Source organism: Pleurodeles waltl, chromosome 1_2 (genome assembly GCF_031143425.1).
Source record: "Pleurodeles waltl isolate 20211129_DDA chromosome 1_2, aPleWal1.hap1.20221129, whole genome shotgun sequence".
Lineage (NCBI taxonomy): Eukaryota > Metazoa > Chordata > Amphibia > Caudata > Salamandridae > Pleurodeles > Pleurodeles waltl.
This window is the reverse complement of record NC_090437.1, coordinates 40,105,824-40,124,059: the sequence shown is the minus strand read 5'-3', so window position 1 is coordinate 40,124,059 and position 18,236 is coordinate 40,105,824. Positions and strand designations below refer to the sequence as shown.

Genomic DNA, 18,236 nt, shown 5'->3' with positions numbered 1-18,236 from the left:
CTAGGTGGTTTAGTATACCTGCTGATGGATCGTTTTGCAGGATCAAGAAGAAATTGATAGTATACTGCATTAAGATCAACCTTGGAGAACCACTGTGCTCCAGTAAGGTCTATGATTATGTTGTCCTTGGTTGGCGTGATATGTTGTTTATGTTTAATGCCTGCATTAGGGAGTCTTAAGTCCACGCACAGGCGCACAGAACCAGCTTGCTTAGGCTTATGAGCGATGCTTAAGGGGGACACCCATGGAGCTGGCCCAGACATCTCCTACAATATATGCATGGCTTCAAGTTGCTCTGTTAGAAATTGGGTCAGTTGGCAGAGGTATGCACCCTTGTCCAAGTAGGGACCACAATCCTAGTCAGGGTAAGTCACTACACAACCTAAATTGTCCTGTCTTCACCCTCTGGTAGCTTGGCACAGAGGAGGCAGACTTAACTTAAGAGGCAATGTGTAAAGTATTTGCGCCATAACTCATACAGTAACACAGTCAAAACACCACAAAAAGTACTCCACACCAGTTTAGGAAAATAGCTTATATTTAATTAATAAAATAATACCAAAACGACAAAAATCCAGTATGCACAAGTCAAAATATTACTTTTTAAAGGTTTAAATGAGCCTCAGTCCTTAAGAATCATTGGTTGTAATCTTTTAACACACAGTACCTGGGAAGTGTAAAAAACAATGGTGCATGGAGCCGCAGAGGACGAGATGCACCCACAAATAACGTGCTGTGTCGGATTTTTCACCATGACACAGATGATGCGTCTTTTTTTCCCCCTCTGCAATGGGGATGCGTTGATTTACAGGAGCCCAGCCTTGGTTCCTTGCTGTAATCCACTGGTAAGAAGGAGCAGGCAATGCAGTGATTTTTCAGCTACTAGGCAGGTGCTGCGTTGATTTCTGCAGGTGTTGTGTCAAGTTGTCCGACGCATGGGGATTTTCTTCTCTTTGGTGAAGTCTTTGTGGCCCTGAGACTTCAGAACAGGAGGTAAGCTCAATCCAATCCCTTAGACAGCACTTGTGAGGAAGTCCGAGTTCTTCCAGCAGAGTCAGGGGTCATCAGGCAGTAGGGCAACAAGCAGAGCAGCAGGCCTTTTCAGCAGAGAAGTCCAGATGAGTCATTTGGGCAGCCAGGCAGTCCCTTTGACAGAGTCCATGTGTAGATCCAGAATTGTCTAATTTGGTGGGGTCAGAGACCCAGTATATATACACCCACATATGTCTTTGAAGTGGGTGAAGCTTCAGAGAGCAGTTTTGAAGTGACCAAGTTCCCCTTTCAGCCCAGTCCTGTCTTTCAGGATCTGTGTGTGTGTGTGGGGGGGGGGGGGGGAGTGGTTATCAGCCCTTTCTGTGAGGGCAGGCAACTGGTCTTTGAAGTATAAGGAAGAGCCCCTCCACCCTTCCTGCCCAAGGATACCTATTCAGTATGCACATGTGACTGAGTGTCCTGTGTTTGTGGCTGTCTAGGTGGAATGCACAAGGGAAGCTGTCAACCAGCACAAACCAGACATGGATTGAAGACAGGCTGTAAAAGTGGCAGTTCTAAAATAGTAATATTAAATCCAACTTCACTAGTAAGCAGGATCTTCTATTACTATTCTGGCCTTACTAAACAGGACAGGGCTACTCCTTTCACATCAGAATCTACCACTTAAAATGATATAAGAGCAGTTCTAATGCAGGCCTCACAGTAGTGAGAAAGGAATTTGTGAGTTTTTCACTACCATACTTGTGCAAAATTAAGTTTGATGCACAAGGAGCATGTCTTCTGCATTGGGTAGCTTGATAATTGGTGGGGTTCCAGTGTGCAGTTCGCGCAGCTGTTGTGTGGGCCATGCTGAAAAGGCATTGTTTGGGGTGTTCCCTTCTTCTGGATCGCATCGACTACCTTCTCCTTGGGACTCTGCGGGGGATCCAGGTCTGTTTTCACAGACACTCATCAGCGCTACTTCAGTCCTACTGTTTGATAGCTTATGGGAGCAAGTGCGTACCACATGTCCTCTAGCTGCATGCTGGGCTCTCACAAGATGAGCAATTGCAGCACGACCTACCTATACCCTTGGATTATTTGAGCAAGCACTTCTTTCTTTGGGTTGTCGTTGGTACTTGTGCTGGTCATTTTGTCCAGCTATTCATAAAAACAGTCACTTGGTGTAGTTGGAACCTTTCATGTTCTGGATATGTTTGTGGATAGCATGTGAATTAAGAACTGTTACTCAGGATATTAATCATGATCACTTCCATTGTCCGGGAGGTTCCAGTTTGAACACCCCTTCCCCAGCAAAGTGTAACTTTAAATATCTCTTCACTTTTGGTATCGGCTTCACGTGTGCCACAAAAGTAATTGTTCAGTCTACAGAACCATGTTTTGCATTGGGGAGCCTCTGTGGTGGGATCTGTGAGCTCACTGAATGGGGCAGGACTCTGACAATGAAGTGTGTCGACACGCCTGGTCTCCCTTGCACTGCTGTATGCCGTCTACCTACCGCAGCACCTTGCAGGTCGTATGGTTGTAAATTTATTAGTATCTGGTGATCTGCCACCATGCCTGTGTGCTACATGAATTGATGGTGGTCATGGCACGGATGCCTTTATCAGCACTGGTTCACCGAATGCTTGTGTTAGATAACTTGGTGCAGTTATGTATGATGTTTTGACTGTCAGACTTAGTTTCCCCAGGTGGATCTGCTCCTTGTCAGAAGAGTAGAGGCTATACCTTTGTTGCAAAACGTGTGGACCAGAGGGCTTGTAAGAGCTGGAGCGCCTGTCATGGAGATAGACTGGAAGCTACGCCTCGTCGAAAAGGGTGCTGTGGCATAAATCTGATGCTTGGTGGTACTCTGGTGGAAATCTGTGAACCCAGTGGGTCCGCTATGCATTCAAGGGAAGATTGGAGGCACCCTTCGGCAATTCAGCAGGAGGCAAAAGAATATACGGAGTCCTCTGTTGCAGGGTGAAGATTGGCTCACCAGGTTGAGCAAACATGGCCCACTGTTAGGCAAGAGGTCATCAGTACCAGGTTGCGAAGGCTTATGACTTGTGCAAGTTGGGGTGCACCTGCTTCTATCAGCAGAAGTTTGTGATGGAGGATTGGTCGGTGGCAAAACACATGTGGACCCTGGGTTCTCGTCCCCATTATGCCTAGGGCTAGCATAGGGGTGCAGGAGTGAGTGGGGCAAGCATGACACATGCACTCAGTTGTTCTTCTCTGAACTTGGCCTCAAGTGGCCCTACGTCCTTTCATTCATACTTTTGGTTGTGAGGCTGTGTGATTCCTCCATATTATGGAGCTGGGTGGCTCACTACATTAAGCAGGACTAGGCCTACAGGATCTGCTCTGAATTCACACACACATTATATGTCACTTTTTCTGCATGTCCCTAACTGATATTGGCATAAAATGTCCCAGGAACAATAACAACGTGCTGTTCATGCGTACCTCACAAGCGGTTCCAAGTTGTGTGTAACAATTTCAACCTGTCCTATTTCTATAGCACTGTGCATACCTGAATGTTGGGAATCCTTATAGAAGTACGAGCATGAGCCCCAGAAGGAACAGTGTTGTTGGCTAAAAAAACAAGGGCTGGCCAAATGAGTCACAAATGACGCAGTTTGTTTGGCTGCACTAATGATGCATATTACAGCCCTATTTTTGCACAACACTTTCTTTAAGCTTGTTACATGGGAAATGGTGAGCAAACTACACAGGGGCAGCCCCTCCATGTGGGTGGAGAAGCATCGCCCGCCAACAAAATGCCCCCTATAACAGAAAAATATAATGGTAATAAACTTGGGTTATTACCATTTTATTTTTCAATGCCCTGACCTGAAAAGAGTGTCAGGACGGTGTGTGGCAATTGCTGGTGAGTGGCAGCAGGGAGCTGTGCATATATTTAAAGTTTGCGTGTCCCTTTGGCCGGCCAGCCACACATGCACACTTTAAAGATCTCTAAACCAGCTGTCCTAAATAGGAGCTTGCCGCCACTGAAATTACAAACAGTTTTCTCTAGATACTATCTCCTTAGTGAGGGATTTTACTCACGTCTTTTGAGCCTTTAAAAAAAAAAAATAGATTTTATTCTGTCAGATTTTCCAGTAAGTGTGGGCACGCAACAGAAGTGGCTTTTAATACCCTTGTTCTGAAATAATTGTTTTTCAAGATACTTCAATATTTTGATAAAATTAATAGGACTTACACATTTTGTGCTGCAGTTACGTCTTGCTCACATGCTCCATAAAAAGCAGATGGAGGCCCTGTTTATCAGTAGGTGGAGATTCAGCGAGAGGATTGTTAGCCTTCTGTCCTCTTTGGTAGGTTTGGCAAGTTTGCCAGGGGCGGCTCCTCCCCTATGGCAGCGTAGCGATGTTCCCCCAGCAGCAGCTGCAAACCCTTTAATACAAAACGATAACAGACTATGTTTATTACCGTTTTGTATTAAAAGGGGCGGGCCATGAATTGGGACGAGTACTGAGGAGAGTGCACTGTGCACTCCCTCAGAGCACGTGTGTGTTTAGCCAGCCAAACATACATGCACAGTGTGCTCTGTGTTGCAGGGTTGGAGAGAGCATGCTCATGCTCCCAGTCTGCCTGGGAGCGCCTTGGCTGGGCGCTCCCAGACAATCCTTATGCTGCTTTAAGCAGTGTCAGGATTGGCCGAAGGGGGGGCTGGGAGCCTATGCCTGCAGTCAACTCAAGGACAGAGGAGCAGAGCAGCATGGTTCTGAATTAAGGTGAGTCTTTATTTTATTATTATTTTATTTCTCCCCTCTCCCACGCGCCACCCTGCCCCTTTTCCCTCCCTCAAGCAGCCACTGAAGTATGCAACTCAGTAGGAGTATACTGCTTTTAATCAGGTCTGCCCATAAACTATGACTCCTCTTATGTTAATTTGCTGAGTACAATGGTTGCCAGTGTGTGCCAGGATAGAAGAAAGGCAGCCGTTCCTACTCACTCATTTTAGTGGGAAACGCAGCCTCTCTTCCCTGCCGACATGTTGGCAAGCCTGACCTTTTCTATGGTTATGAAAGTGGAGGAAGAAGTACAGCTCCGCCTAGGTGTCCTCTTATTTGTAACAGTTATTTGTAACATTTATCTCCCTAGCATTACCTCATTTCAATATAAATGTCGGTCGGAGGTATTATGAAAGTAATGAGTCCATTTATTCCTGGTATTTAGCACAATATAAATATAAAGAACTTTATTCGGTTACAGTTAAAACCATATCAGTAAAAATATTGACATATCATAAATACATTGCACTAATAATATTCTATTCATGTATAACATAATTAATCAATCTGGTTATAGCCCAATCTCATGGCAGCTTTTAAAAACATACAACATTAAAAATGACAAATTCATCAGAAAAGGCTGTAAAAATAGGAGAGGCGGTCGAACTTTAGAACAACTCAACGCTTTCAGTAGCAAGATAATAAACATTTTCCTTGGTAATTTAAAATAACTGCAAAACTTGGAAAAGTGTAAGGGATCTTGCGGCGACAATATGTCGCAGCCACAAGGGCCCAACGACCCAAACTCACGCCATCCACCGGGGAGGCAAGTAACCAATACAGCATATTAAATCTAATTCTAGTGAGCAGGTATTTATCCCTAGCACTTTTTTACAATCACTAGATAGTGTTCCTTAAAGTGGGTTGTTTTCAGCAGCATTTAACTTCGTAAAGATGGTTTCAGCATTTCATCTGCTCTCTAGCTAGCATTTTTCTATTCAAGAAATTATCCTCTCCCATTTTAGCTCTGTATTTAACATGGTCTGGGAACTGAGAAATAATTCCACCCTCACTAGACTTTTAAACGCCTCCTTAATATAGCTAAACCATGGAATCTTGACTGTGTGATCAAATGATAAACTATCCTTTAAGCTCATCCTATGCAGATGAGATTCAGCCCTCCTCAATACCTTAATCCAACAAAGCAAAGGCCTTAGAGCTATCAAATTACTAAGGCACTTTACTCCAATTCTTCATGTACATAGACCGACAGAGTACTTTGGGGGCCACTTAACAGATGCCTCAAGAATCTATTTTCAACAGTCTGCAGGTGTCCAACCCTTCCATATCCTAAGATATTACAGCCAAATGTTATATTAGAAATACACTTTGCATGATAAATTTTTGTTAGGGCCTGTGGTGCTCTACTCCCCTGTCTGGACACAAAACTAGATACGTATGCATTAGCCCTTATAAACTCCTCTTTCTTATTAGCAATCAGAAGTTTCCAGTTCATGTTGGAAATGAAATTCAACCCAGAGATCAGAGAAACCCATGACCTTAGACAAGGTAAGATTACACACCCGGAAAATCTGTGATCTGGTAGAATAGGGGTTCACCACCATAACAAAGGATTTGCTTAAATGAACAGAGAGTGAGCCAAACTATCCATGAAAGCTACAAATTTACACAAAAGTCATTGTAAACCAACTGCAGTCGGATGTATGATGGAACAACGCATACATTTACCATGCATGCCTCATGGTAAGTGCAACGGTTGGTCATTACCATGCATGCACTTGCCACAATTTTTTTTACCACGCATATGCTTTTACCTCAAAAATTTCGTAGTAAAGACATGGTGGTAAAGGCATATACATGGTAAAAAGTAGAGGTAAGTATAACACACATATATATGTATTACTTAGTGGCGGTCCCCACTAGGTAGTTATATTTAGGACCATGTTTCCTTCGAAAAAGCATTTTTTTTTCCTGCCTATATCTTTGGCACAGTTTGACCAATCTTCACGAAATTTCCAAAAAAAGCTTTGCTGTGATTCTTGTTGCACATGGAAAGTTTCAGGGTGATTCATCAAGCGGGGGCAGAGAAAAAGGGGGCTAAAAAAATGTTGCATTTCCCATGTTAATTCCCATAGGATTCTTTAGACTCAACTACAGGTCAAACCACTGGATGGAATTGCACCAGATTTGGCAGAAATCTAGCTGTCGGTACCCAGATTACGCTTTCGCTTACTTGGTGTGAATCTGTTCAGTAGTTTTTGAGATATTAAAGGGAAAATAAATTTGTATATCCCTGTCCGCAAATACTTCTCGAATATGCGTGTGAAAAGAAGCACTGCAATTGGCTGACTTCAACCTGACTATAAAGTTGCATATGGCTGGGTCCAAACTGGGGTGGCATGGTGAGCAAAAGAATGATGAATTAAACCTAGATCTGTGACTGGGGGTGAGTGTTTGAAAAGTCTCAACACTTCGTCAATCATCCTTTTGTGATTATAAAGTTGCAGCCGCCATTTTATTTTGCAGGACACGGTCCCCGGGGTGAAAATCCAAATGGAAGGTTTCACAAGGGGTCAGGGTGAAGGTACCCTGACTCCAGGTGTGGGATGTAGGTGTGTTTTAGGTGCAAATTATGGGTTTAAAAATCTTTGCTTCGCCATGCGCGGTATTGGCCAAAATTTGTGAATTTTTCGTGAATTATTCACAGTTATGGAAAAAATGTGAAAGAAAAACTACAGACTCCTTCATACACTAATTAATTCACTCATCCATACACTCAGAGACTCATGCATCCACTCAAACACCCACTTTCAGACCCACTCAAACACTCATGCACCCACTCACAGATCCACTGACAGAGACAGGCCCTATGGCCAACCTGCGCTGCCACTAGGTTGGGTGGTTATGAGGGCTTGGCTGCAGGCCTTGTGACCAACCTGCCGTGCGGGGTGGAGGTTACAATAACAAATAGTCATTTTAAATTGCTTTACACTTAAAATCGTTGAAATTCACTGAAACACAACAAAGGTTACAGGGACGTTCTAGTTAGGTTCTGAATTTACTCATACAAAACCATAGAAATTCAGCAGTTATGGTTAAATTTCTTTTAAGAAACTATAATTTGCACCCTAAGGTAACTATAATGCACACCTTCACCATGCACAGCTAATTACTCCACATATTATATCACTGATTAGATCTTGTATGGCATTTTTGATATTATCACTGCAACATTTCCAATAAAATTACTGATAAAAAAACTGTGCATGGCAAGGGCGCAAGTTATAATTACCTTAGGGCGCGAGTGTTTGTTTGTGCAGGAAGGGATACTTTCCTGTACAAATACAATCCTTAATGGCATTTTCCTCCAAGTCCTTAGTAAATCTGGTCCTAAGAGTGTGCAAAGTGATACTGGCAAATAGAGGTCTGGGCAACAGTTAGTCTGTTGAGGTGACTGATAGAGGGTTGCACCCGCACTTATGAGTGGGGCTGGGACTTTTAAAAGATAGTTCCTCAGGCAGTGTGTGAGTAAAATGCTCCTGACTGCCTGTTCTGTCCCAGAAGGAAGGCCAGGTATAGCCTATCAGGCAGTATTTGTGTCAGGTTGATGGCTTGACAATAATGTCATGTCACAGAGTTACTCTAACAGTCATACATTTTACTCTAAGAGTCTGTATGCAGGCAGGGGAGGAGAGCTGCCTGTCATTGTGCTCCTATCCCTCAAGATTGCTATGTAGCTCAGTTTGGGTAGGGCAGGGCTTGTGCACCACATTAGGACACACGTGGAGTGCAATATTCTACTGTGCCTATTTGCAGGTTGCTGGGTACTGACCACTCGCAGGCCATCGTGTGTGCCTCTTGCCTTGGGTATGTTGGTAGCTGAACATGAAACAGACTAACAGAAAGGATCGGATTATCACTGTGCGTAGGTGGCACCTGGCACTGCACCCACCAAAGCTTTCTGTTGCAGTAGCATAGTGTGCCCCAAACTGCACTGCCCTTGTGTGGTTTACCTATTGGCCTCCTTACCATCTCTGCAAGTGGTAGTTGGTAGTTGGGAGATGTGGTGAAAAGGGTGCCAAGCTCCAAATCCAACACACAGACACATTTCAAAGTCACACTTGAAACACACCCTGGGCTCACAAGCTCTTGGCCTTTCTGTCTCCCAAGCTGACCCACCTTTGTTGTCAACTGGTGCTGCCCCTGCCTTCTACTGTCCTATGTCAACTTCAAACCTGCAACTGTATTCCTGTATGTTAATGCACCTTCTTTTGAGACACAGTCCAAATACCTCCCCTTTTTTTAATGTGTGCCTGAAAAGGTGATTTTAAATATCAAGCTGTGTGACAGAGACAAGAGTTCACATTTTTCATAGGCGAGGGAATCGCAGAGGTTGAGTATGGATGACATCTGGGTGAATATACTAAAACAACAACATTCCTCATCAAAGCAATGAAGTAGCCTGAGACCACCAAACTTTATTTTCAGAATTAAACATTCTCAGGCAGTACTTATTTTCCAAAGACAAGTTAATACAATTTCCTCTCTGAAGTTTCTCAAAATCATGCTTACTCATTGGTCTGGCCCTTCAAGCACTATCCCAATGAAAATGTGATTTGGGACCCCCTGATTTCCACTAGAGCCCCTACTTAAACTTGAGAAGCTGAAGTCAGCCAAAGCATGACAGAGCTAGGGTGTTGCTGTGCAGCGTACCAATCAAAGGGTCAAAATTGCCTTGGATCGACAACCATATTTCAGTGCTTGTTTCATTAAGTCGAGGAACCCAAAAGTGAGTGGCACTTCTAGATATGCGGCTGAATAACTAGAAGACATAAGTGACTTCCTGCACAAAGAAAATTGGTTCCTGCACATGCAGAGAGTGGGGATTGAGCTAATTCACAGCCTGAGTTGATCTTTTTTTTTTTTCTTTTCTTTTTTGCATTTTTATACAGCACAAACTTGATCTGGGGCACTTTATATGAGCACCAGTTACATTACACAAGATCACTTATGTTTGTTAGGCACAGGGAAATTGAGAGCCTGATTTATTTCAGCAGACACGTTACTCAGTCACAACGGTTATCCTGTCTGCCAAAATACAAATTGCATTATTTTCTATGGGATTTATATTTCCGTGTATGGCATATCAGTCACCATTGTGACGGAGTAACCCTTCTGCTGAAATCTAAATCGTGGCGTAAGTGATTTGTCCAGGATCACAGTAGGTTTAGGTGATGCCGAGGTTTGAACCTTGTTCCCCAGTTCCAAAGTCAGCATCTCCAGTTGTAACACCGTAGCTGAGTCCCTGCATACATATTGCTGAACCCCTGCATAGGTGCAGCAGAGTTTATGCACAAATGGAGCTGAATTCCTACAGACATTCTGTTGAGTGTTTTTACAGACAGTTTATTTCTTGCACTGAACCAGAGCAGAGTCCTGTATACATAGAGCTCAGCCCCTGCACAGCTTGAGTTGTGTTGATTAATAGATTGTGTTGAGACAATTCACAGGCAGCTCTTTCAAATATTCATTAATGCGCTGTAAAATATTCTGTAAGGAGTGAGATAGTGGTGACCAGCTTTTAATCTGTGGGAGTACCACACACAGGCCTCATGCCCAGGTTAGTCTCTGACAGGCAGTCTGAAGAAAAAGGTGGGAGAGAGGATGGGAGTTGGAGAGAAGAGTTTGGGAAAAGATACTGTGGAGAAGGAGAGAGAGACAGACACGATAGAGAATAGTGACAGAGAAGGGAGAGCAAGTGTGAAAGAATATGTAGGGGGAAAAAGAAATGGGCGGCAAACGTGACTGATATGAGGAAGAGGACAGAAAGTGTGTCAAATGCGGCGATGGCAGAATGAGTGATGTGTGAACAAGTAGCTGCCAATGATACTAAGGCAAACTTTACTGCACATGCTGCCTATTCCTTTCTCTCTATTTTTCACCAGACATCTGACTGCCACCTTGTGAGTGGGCAGTGCCCCTGCTGGTGGTGTATGTTTAAGGTACAAAGAAACAATTTGGATAACACCATTTAAATAGTTTTTTTTGCAAACTAAGCACTAGGCACTAGGCGTTTGTGAAGGTGATCACCATGTTTTAGAACTGTAGAAGGTGGCATAATTACTTTTGAAAGTCTTTCATATGGGGGCATTACGCATTAACGTTTTGCACATTTTGGTGAGTAGGGTCTTTTATTAAGATCATGTATAAAAATAAACATTGACAAAACAATTTTGTGGGCTTCTGTAAAGGTAAAATGTGCATTAGAATGACCACTCATACATACAGGACATCATGACATTGGCAGCATCCCTAGCACAAAGAATCGGTACTGGACACGTGGCAGCAGGAGTAGGAGCAGCACAAGGTGATGTCAAAGAGAGGAAGTACAAAAGGGACAGCTACTGTGAAAACTTTCCAGTGGAACAAGTAAAAGACCAGCATGAGTAGAAATGTGTCCCTCTCTCACAGAACAGGAACAGATGGGACAGCAGCAATGCAAGCTTTGCTTGCTTCTAGAGCACGTACAACTTAGGTAACTGCAGTGCAAGTTTCCCTTTCTTACAAAACATGTATGGTATGGGCAGCAGCAATGTAAGCTTCACTACATATCAAGCCCCTATAGTGCATGCTTTCTTTTCTCACAGAACAGGTACTCTTTGACAGCACCATTATGCTTCCCCTGCTCACAATAGGTAGCAGCAGTGCAATCTCAGCACCCATTTAGGACAGACACAACATGACAGCTGTAGTGTAAACCTTTATCGCTGACGGAACCTGTAAGGCAGAGGATGTAGGTTACACGCAGTTCTTTGGAGCAGGTGCTAAATCCTTCAAAATGGGTATATTGGTGAAAGTGTGAGTCCTACTGCCCCTCTCACTACAATGACATTATGACTGTAGTTGTGTAGACACACTCATTTAGTTAAGAGGCTGTTACAGATGCTTCTGAAATATCTGGAAACATTTGAAGCAGTCACATTGTGTCCTGCTGTTACCCCAAATCCTACTTTTTCATATCCTGGTGCCTTACTGCTGTCACTGAGTCTTGCTTTCAATGCCTGAAGGACTTAATGCTGCCATGCCCAGCAATTCATGCTCGTCACTGCAAGCGAGTGCTGCTCCTGTTATATACTGTCCTCTCCTTCTACTGTCACTCTGAATACTGCAGCCAATGGATATAACTCTTACCAGTCCCCTGCTTCTTCAGGCCATTATGAACAATGCTGTCATACACTGGCGATACAGTTTTCAGTCCTTCTGCCACCACCTCACCAGGCTTGGTTAGTGCAGGCAAACCCTAAATGGAGTGAATGGATGTGTGAAGAATAAAGTCTGCGAGAGCAGGTCCACTTCAAGGGTACAGGAGGAGGAGGGATTTCCTTCAGCAACCTCAGGCTTCAATCATGGTTGCTTCAGCAGACAAAAGATCTAAGCACTCCCCTGGACTGCTAGCTATACATATGATTTACATGTGAGAGATCACTGGGCATCTGTTCAGGCGGAGGAACACCTTGTGGTACAGATGCTGTCCACCAGCTGGAGCTACAGAATCCCAGTGCCAGGGAGGAGCAGGTTTGTAGGCATTCTCTCACCGTCCCATGTACATGATCTAATTCCAGATCTTCCTCTGGTGATCCTCAAATCTTTCAATCTGATCCTGCAGCAGTGTCTTGTGCTGTAGACACACAGCTTTAGCACCTTCATAAATTTAGCTGACAACATTATCCACCATAATGCATTTGTGGTGCTGCATGAGCATATTTATATTTTAGCATCTTTATCCAACCCTCTTTCATTCGGACAAAAATATAATGTGACTAAGTGCACACACTGCCTAGACATGTGTCTGTTTTTAAAATATATTTAACCTGCAGTTCATAAACACAAACTGGCTTTATTAGTTGTAATGTGGAATATTTTAACTTTCGTGTCACAGCAGCACATAGCCATGTCAAGAAAGCCTTGGAGGGCCAAAGACTGAAAAAAAAAAAAAAAGATTAATCAACCCTTTGTTTACTGTTTTATATTAATACCAAAGTAAAAACAAAAAAGATGTACTCATTATCTCGACCTCGATCTCTGCTCCACCCTGATGAGTACACTGGAGACACATTCCTATCAATAAATCATGATGTAGTTGAGAAATACATAAATATTTATGTTAAATACCACCATGTTACACTTCAACTCATAGAGTATATGCATATAGACAACCCTGAACCTTAAACGTCAGACAAAAATCAGAAATGTAATTAAGATTCTACTCCTTTAAGTCATCCTGGGAACATAGTTTTGAATCCAACTTGGTTAATAACTGGAAATTGTGCAGTTTTGAGGAAATCACTTAATCTGTGATGATGGTGCGATTGTGTATAGCTGTTTGTAATTCAAAGATTTAGGTTCCCATTTGATGAACATCGTCTTGCTTCATCTCCATCACTACTTATAATGTACAACACTCTGTTGCTCCCTGGGTATGTCTGTATTATAACTATGTAAACTCATACATGTTTTTGCATTGTGAAGTTATCCTGCTAATTCTTTTCTGTGGATTCCTCTTCCTTTGGGCTCTTTGTGAACACCCGTCATTGTGTAACATTTACATAGAAGCCCTATATTATTTTCTTTATCCTAGTATACGTGCCACACCCTTTTAATAGGGTTCATGTAAGTCTCCTTCTCGATGTCTGAGGGAGCACTTCCTTGTGTTTATCTGGGCTTCCCCCTCAAACATATTTTTTTTCTCTAAAGCATTTATTATGTGTCTGATGTTGCTTTTAGTAAGAAAGACACCTTTACTATAAGGATTTATTTTCTGTGTCGGACATGCACACAGGTACAAGATTACTTGGTACAAATTAGCTTGCAGCCATCTGATACTCTCAGGCCTGGTGGATAGCCTTGGAGCTCCAGCAGGCGTTAAGGGCATATTTACGAGCCCCTTTGCTTCGCTGTTGCACCATGCAACGTGGCGCAAAAGCGACACAGCTGGAAAATGAGATTTATGAAACCATGCAAGACCACCTTGCATGGCCCTGAGTGGCTTCAAAAATCTCGAGTAATGCAACTCAGCACAAATCGCTGCATTGGATTACCCTGCATTTCCATGGGTGTTCCCATGCAACATCCGTGGATTTTGACACATTCAAAGATTTACGATACGTGGTAGACCTGGGAATGTGCAAAAACATGTGTCTCCCCAGGTGTGGTATATCGAGGAGAAATGTTTTTATTTCTCCTCGTCTTTTCCTCTTTTTATGAGGAATAAGTCTCAGGGGATTGTTTTTGTGCAGGAAGGTGTGCCTTCTTGCACAAAATAAATCCTGCAAGTAAGAGGCACCCTTGCACAATAGCTCAAGGGTGCCTGTGTTGGCATTAGGCTGCCAAAAGGGTGTCAGAACAAGTGAAAAGGCAGGGAGGCACCATATTGACTTAAATATGGTACATAACTGCCCCGTCCCTGACACAGTGCAGGCTTGTAAATATGTTGCCAAGTGTCTGAGTGGCATTTATTAGCAAAGCCAGTGGATCTGGCTTTAAGGCGTCCATGCATGAAAATACAGTCATTCATGAATGTTGTTTGCATGTGTTCGTATATTAAAGGCAGACAAATTGGCAAAGCGTGCTCTTATACTGGCCCTGAGAATGTCTCTTCCCACTTTGTGTGAACTGGTAGCCCCATAATTACCGTTTGATATACTAGTCCCCCACCCCCGAAGTTCGTCTAGTTGCGCCCCTGCCACCCCTCACCCCCCCCCCAATGATGTAGAAAGATTTTGAAAATACAATGCAGCTTGGCGCCCCTCTCGAGTTTGCACTGTGAATGCCTGGAGAGCAGTGGGTCGGCGAGTTTGCCCGTAATAATTATCGGCACCAGTGACGCTAATTACATACTGTAAATAGTTTCACAGTGCATCTTTTAGCTAAACTGAAACATGTGCAATGTATCTGTTCGAGTTTGTTCTAAGTGCATGGTCAGTGCTGCTGGCAGTGCTGACAAAAGTAAAGAGCAGGCTGTCGGCTAGTGGGTTGCTTGCAGTGAAGGCTGACGAGAGGGTGCTGATTTGAGCATTTCATTTACAGGCTCAGCTGCTTCAGCCTTACTGGCCTATACTATCTGCTCTGTGTCCTCTTACGGACTGCCATTCTGCCATCCAAGAAAACATGTTGATTGTTGCTCCCTCCTTCCCCAGTCCAGCGTAAATCAAGTAAGTTTTCCATTGCTGTGATTGTCTGGGTGTCTCTGTAAAATCCCCTGTGTGCTTTCCGTGACACTTGATATTGCAGCTTTATTCCGTTTGAATGGTTACCTCGCTAAGAAGTTGACAGCTTAGATGCATCTGTTCCCGTAATTTAAAGAGGCAAGCAAGCCAAAAATTCAACAGTGGAAGCCTAGCCTGCATTGGCACTCTAATTCAAAGCATGAGTCCAGCCTTCGCAATATGTAGCATGTAACATGCACAGCAAATGTGCAAAAGTATGGAAAATACTTTAACATAAAAAAACGGTGTCATTAATATTGGGAATTGTTTCATTCTAGTTTGTTATAATCTAGTAGATGATATATACGAGAATGATTCACAGTTAACTACAGTGATCTGACTAAGTTCACAGAATGTGCTCAAGTAGAAAAGCTATGATTTGACCCATGTTTCCCAGACACTCATTTTGTAACTTTACCACTGGGCATATCTTCTTCTCCATCCTGTTTAAAAGCAAAGGACAATACTTTTCGTTTGTTTCTAGGGGAACTAAATATTACACTATTTTAAACACAAGAAGTGTTTTCTAAAAAGAAAAACAAAGTGTGGAGTAAAATGAGTGCAAGTTTAATTCGGACGATCTTATCCCTCACCTGTTGCCTGCAGCCCCCAGGGTATCAGTCTTGCTTGGGAGATAAGGAAACCTTTCATAGTATAACTTTGTTTTTAAATGGCTATGTAAAGTTCTGGTTTTTTTGTCAGGCTGTTAATGGAAATTTGCTGAAAACGTGCACTATTTTACATCATTTTAAAACCTTTTTCCGGGGGAGAGCCAAACTCGTTAAACCCTTCTTCTTGTAGTCCTGTTTGCTTGCCACTTGTGCCCCAACATGTTCACAATTCATCAGCCGCCACTGGTGAAGATCCCACAAGAAATATACAGTTTCTGTGTCCACCCAATGGAGAAAATCATGCACCATAATTTGTCTTGATTGACCCTATGAAATACAGATGTGAAGTCCATAAAAGCCAGTAGAATTGATTCGGGCCAGGCTACTGTGTACTTATTAATGATCATATATAGGCTCAGGCACTGGACGATTGTGGATCTATCTAGCCTGAAGCCATACTGAAAATCAGAAATTATATTCTCATTTGCCCAAAAATACACCCTATCCAACAGCACCCTCCCCAGGACCTTGACAACAGATTCAACCAAGGATATTGTGCTGTAGCATTGTGGGTTATCTTAATCACCTTTCTTGAAGACTGGGACTATAACTGAGATGGGGACTATAAGAAGATGGGGAACCCTCCCTATCTGCTTCATTTAGAATACATTTCAGTGCTGGGTCCCATGTCTCAATGTCACCAAAAAAATGCCAGAGGGGATTCCTTCAGGGCCTTGGACCTTATTTCTTGACAGGCATAAAATTCCCTGGTTGGCTTTATTAAGGGTGAATACGAGATTAGATATCCCTATAACAGATGAGCCTAGTTCATTATCTGCTAAAATAAGCTTTCAATTACAGGCACCTTCAAAGTAAGCATTCCATTGGCTAGCAGTGATGTGGTGTCATAAAGCTGGACAATTTCCATCTACAAAGCAGGATTGATTAATTAACACCAAATTATAGTGATGTCTTTACTAATGCTTGTACTAAATCGTCCCGGGCTATATCTCTAAGGATGGTATTAAACTTTTTGAGTTCCAATGTGTAAAACCTACGGCAAGCTGCAGTGGTCCTCATGTCGCTCAGTACAGTAAAGTCTTTTTTGATTGGATCTGGACTGATTAAAGCCTTAGGTTGACAATAAAAGATCAGAGTTAGGGGGGGAGGGATGAGGGGGGTTAGGTCCGGTTGAGGACGGGAGCAGACAGGCCCGCCCTTGGCAGGTATTCGCCCAGGCACCTCCTGCGTGCGTCCACTGCAGCTGGCAACTGCTTTATAGCGGAAATAGTTTTCTGGCCCACCTCCCCCTTGTTCGGTCTGTGGCCGTCCTGGCTCTCCCCAAGGTTTCTGGGACACGTAGTCCCTACTGTCAACATTTTAGTACAATATATTCCCAGTACTTTTGTCTTTTAAGAACAGGTTGGTAAGTTGTGTTTCACAGCCCTTTTCCATGACTACATGAAAACAAAATACAAGTATTGAATTCACAGTAATTCCATTCTATACACAGAAAAAGTGAGAAATACTTTCATTTGGACTAGCGTGAAAAACAATTGTAATTCACCTATATTCACTACACATATACATTCAAGATTATCATGTTCTAAATTAAGATCTCTATTTACACATAATCAGACAAATAATAGAAGGGTGTTAAGGAGATTCAAGCCTACTGAGACAAATTCAATTTATCACATAAGAAATTATAAATTTTTCTTATTTCCACTGTATGACGTCCATAAGTACTTCTGAATCCCGTTTGGTACTTCCATTTTCTTTTTTACCTGAAATCATTGTGCCGTACGCAGAAAGCTGTGATTTTAAGACAAGAAAATAAATACTCTGATGTAATTGATTTATTGATTTTGATTCAAAGGTAAACATAGTTAAGTCATGCTCCAGTGTGACAGGAACACAGTAACAGCACTGTTGGTCTATGAGAAGACACCAACATGTATGGAAACCATTGTAAATAACATGTTTTATGTGTTAAGCCATTTTAAACTACACTAAATTCAAAGACTATAATTTTAATTGATAAAATGAAGAAATTGTGGATAATAGCCCACCGATGCATTCCAAATGAAGAAACTGATCACTAAAATAATGACTGGATATAAAGCCCATAGCCTTTTGGAATGATTACATGATTATTGGCATACCATTGGTGGACTATAACTCTTTGGTTATAAGCCTCCCAGTATCCATGAAAAGGATTGAGAAAACATAAATATTGTGTTTCTTATTTCATGTAAAATAATGCCATTTGATGAAGCCAGATATATGCTATTCATGAAATTAAAAGACGCCAACCTAATATAAAAATGTTCTATGAGAGATAATATTGGTTAACTAGTATGAAGCCTTTGACCTCAAATATTATAAGCCATTAGAAACATTATCTCTACTTAAGGGTGTAAGGAAATGAAAATCAAACCGTGTCTTTATTAGAAGTCGTGTTATGATTTCTCAGACAAAATAATTCTAACCGATATTATGTTGAGGCAAAGATATAATTATCAAAATTATGCTTTTCAGTTAGGCGTACTCCAAAGTTCAATACTATTCTTTCTGAATTCTATATTCCCAGCCGTTAAACT

General features: G+C 42.4%; 1 protein-coding gene across 4 annotated transcripts in view; it reads left to right on the top strand.

The window, feature by feature from the left end:
• The window catches only part of UBA6 (ubiquitin like modifier activating enzyme 6), a 610,892-nt gene that overhangs the window by 9,196 nt on the left and 583,460 nt on the right, over nt 1–18,236 (top strand). For 2 of the 4 annotated variants that reach the window (XM_069235844.1, XM_069235835.1), the window contains exon 2: nt 14,844–14,968. The exons of the other annotated variants lie outside the window; for them this stretch is intronic. The gene's annotated coding sequence lies outside the window, so the exon portion shown is untranslated. The remainder of the gene's footprint in view (nt 1–14,843; nt 14,969–18,236) is intronic. 4 annotated transcript variants of the gene reach the window in all.